Genomic DNA, 3,710 nt, shown 5'->3' on the forward strand with positions numbered 1-3,710 from the left:
GGCGGCCGTTAACGGCCGCTGCGGCGGGGGCCGGGCCGGCGCTGATGGGCTGCGGGAGCGAGCGAGGGGTCAGGGGCCGCGCTAATGGCATTCCGTGTAATCAGATCATGGCCTTAAGGGAGGCACGCGTTACCCTCCAGAAACACGCGGGCATTGAAGGACGTGGCGGGAGGGAGGCCCTGCGTGGGGTAATCGCCTCGCGCTGCCCAGCACACCAACTGCCGGCACCCTGAGGTGGAAGGTGCGCGTGTCGCGGGCGTGCTTGTGCGTGCCTTCGGAATAGACCGCGGTGATAATTTAGCCCTGCCGACTTCATTGGGGTGAGTGGGGGGTAGCCCCCCCTCCGCACGGGAAGATGACAGTGGGGGACCAGATGTGAACTCAGCTGGGTGTCAGCAGCTGTCCCGCACCCCCACCCTGCTCACTAATACCCAAAACCTCAGAAACTAGTAACGAATTAGAGTACTTGTTACTTACCAGTGTCAAGGCAAGTCTGAGGATGGGAACAGGTTGCCCTGCCAGGCTATGGCTTCCCTGTCTTTGGGTGTAATGGGGATGTGAAGGGACAAGGCCCTGAGAAGCATCACCTAAGATGGCCCTGTTCCCTCCACAGATTCCCAATTATTTAGTAATTCTGTCAATCACAATTTTACAGCACAATACAGGTTGGTTTTATTTGGTTTATAACAAAGATCTGGAAGATGAGCCTGTATGATGGAAAAATCTCGTTAACCCATATTTTCATAGAATCATAGAATCATTAAGGTAGGAAAAGACCTCTAAGATCATTAAGTCCAAGTCCAACCATCAACCCAACAATACCATGCCTGCTAAACTATGTCCTGAAGTGCCATATCTACACATTTTTTGAACACCTCCAGGGATGGTGACTCCACCACTTCCCTGGGCAGCCTGTCCCAATGCTTCACAACTCTTTCAGTGAAGAAATTTTTCCTAATATCCAATGTAAACCTCCCCTGACGCAACTTGAGGCCATTGCCTCTCATCCTATCGCTAATTAGTTGGGAGAAGAGACCAACACCCGCCTCACTACAACCTCCTTTCAGGTAGTTGTAGAGAGCAATAAGGTCCCCCCTCAGCCTACTCCAGACTAAACAACCTCAGTTCCCTCAGCCACTCCTCGTAAGACTTGTTTTCCAGACCCCTCACCAGCCTCATTGCCCTTCTCTGGACACACTCCAGCACCTCCATGTCTTTCTTGTAGTGAGGGGCCCAAAACTGAACACAGTACTCCAGGTGCGGCCTCACCAGTGCCGAGTACAGGGGCACGATCACCTCCCTTCTCCTGCTGGCCACACTGTTCCTGATACAAGCCAGGATGCCGTTGGCCTTCTTGGCCACCTGGGCACACTGCTGGCTCATGTTCAGCTGGCTGTCAACCAGCACCCCAAGGTGCCAGGCACCACCAGGCAGCTTTCCAGCTGCTCCTCCCCAAGCGTGTAGCGTTGCATGGGGTTGTTGTGACCCAAGTGGAGGACCTGGCATTTGGCCTTATTGAACCTCATACCATCAGGCTTGGTCCATCGATCCAGCCTGTCCAGATCCCTCTGCAGAGCCTTCCTACCCTCAAGCAGATCGACACACCTGCCCAGTTTGGTGTCATCTTCAGACTTACTGAGGGAGCACTCAATCCCCTCATCCAGATCATTGATAAAGATATTCAACAAGACTGGCCCCAAAACTGAGCCCTGGGGAACACCACTTGTGACCAGCCACCAGCTGGACCTTAGCATCCCCACCAGGCGTCGTGCCCATTGTGCACAGCCCATGAGTAAGGGATCCCTTCCCGCTGGTCACATGGATTTCAAAAGTATCAGGTAAGTGGCCACATCCCCTCACTGCCATGGCACCACTGCAGTCTGCCAGCTGTTCCGTCCACCCACAGCTGTGCTAGCAAATTCCTACCGATGACGACTTTGCAGGAGAGAGGCAATAAACACCCAAGATTAAATCAAACTGGAAAACTTCAGAAAGGAATCGAGCAGGGCTCAGACCAGAAAATCCTGGAGTTTTATATGTTTCTCCTTTGAATGAAGTAGGTATAAACCTGTAACAGAAACATATGCTTGGAAACTAAAGAGCATTTAACATTTAGATGTGTCTTCTCAAAAAGGCTAGTGTGTATTTCAAGACACAAGGTGTTTCGTACATCATACCAGAGAGCTCACTCAGCAGAATTAATTTGAAATCTTAAGAGTCTCATAATTTCTCTAATTAGTACTGATATAGACATTGTGATAGAGAGGTCATAATGCAAAATCAATTTTGTTCTTTGATCACACATTCATGTATCAGTGCGAATATCTGAGACTAGCGATGAGTGGCGTTCCTCAGGGGTCGGTATTGGCACCGGTGCTGTTTAACATCTTTGTCGGCAACATGGACAGCAGGATTGAGTGCACCCTCAGCAAGTTTGCCGATCACACCAAGCTGTGTGGTGCGGTTGACATGCAGGAGGGCAGGGATGCCATCCAGAGGGACCTTGACAGGCTGGAGAGATGCGCCTGTGCGAACCTCATGAAGTTCAACAAGGCCCAGAGCAAGGTCCTGCACACAGGTCAGGGCAATCCCAAGCACACATACAGGCTGGGTCGAGAATGGATTGAGAGCAGATCTGAGGAAAAGGACTTGAGGGTGCTGGTTGATGAGAAGCTCAACATGACCCAGCAATGTGCCAGCTGTATCCTGGGCTGCATCAAGAGAAGCATGGCCAGCAGGTCGAGGGAGGTGATTCTGCCCCTCTGCTCCGCTCTGGTGAGACACCACGTGGAGCTCTGCATCCAGCTCTGGAGCACCGAACAAGGGCATGAATCTGTTGGAGCGGGTCCAGAGGAGGGCCACAAAAGTGATCAGAGGGCTGGAACACCTCTCCTATGAGGAAAGGCTGAGAGAGTTGGGGCTGTTCAGCCTGGAGAAGAGAAGGCGCTGGGGAGACCTTATAGCAACCTTTCAGTACCTGAAGGGGCCTACAAGGAAGCTGGAGAGGGACTTTTTACAAGGGCATGTGGTGATAGGACAAGGGGTAATGGCTTTAAACTGAAAGAGGGCAGATTTAGGTTAGATATAAGGAAAAAATACGATGAGCGTGGTGAGGCACTGGCACAGGTTGCCCAGAGAAGCTGTGGCTGCCCCCTCCCTGGCAGCGTTCCAGGCCAGGTTGGATGGTCCTTTGAGCAACCTGGTCTAATGAAAGGTGTCCCTGCCCATGGTAGAGGGGGTGAAACTAGATGATCTTTAAGGTCCCTTCCAACCCAAGCCATTCTATGATTATAGGACATGCCAAAAACATCAGACTTTTCCTGCTTCTGCTAGCAGTATGCTTGTCTCTATTGGTGTCAGCAGAGATGTCTTTAACATGCAGCTGTGACACTGAGAAAAATCTGCTTATTCTTTCAGCATGGGTAATCCTATTTTTCACTTTTTAGTTGTTGCATAAAATTTAAAGCATTTCATCATAGTTACAAGAAAAATTGCTAGAGTAATGACTATGAGGGAATTCTGTCCACTATAATCAAAATTATTTTGTCACCTCATATGAAACTGCCCAATATTATTATGTTCTGCTCTCAGATGTCAGGCGAAACACTTGAGTTAGTGTTTTAGTTGTTAATAACATAAAAGATAGAGTAGAAATGCTCTCCTGTGTGACTCAAAAAAGAGCTATTGCTTAATTTTCCATCTTCTCTGTA

Source organism: Opisthocomus hoazin, chromosome 2 (assembly GCF_030867145.1).
Source record: "Opisthocomus hoazin isolate bOpiHoa1 chromosome 2, bOpiHoa1.hap1, whole genome shotgun sequence".
Classification (NCBI taxonomy): domain Eukaryota; kingdom Metazoa; phylum Chordata; class Aves; order Opisthocomiformes; family Opisthocomidae; genus Opisthocomus; species Opisthocomus hoazin.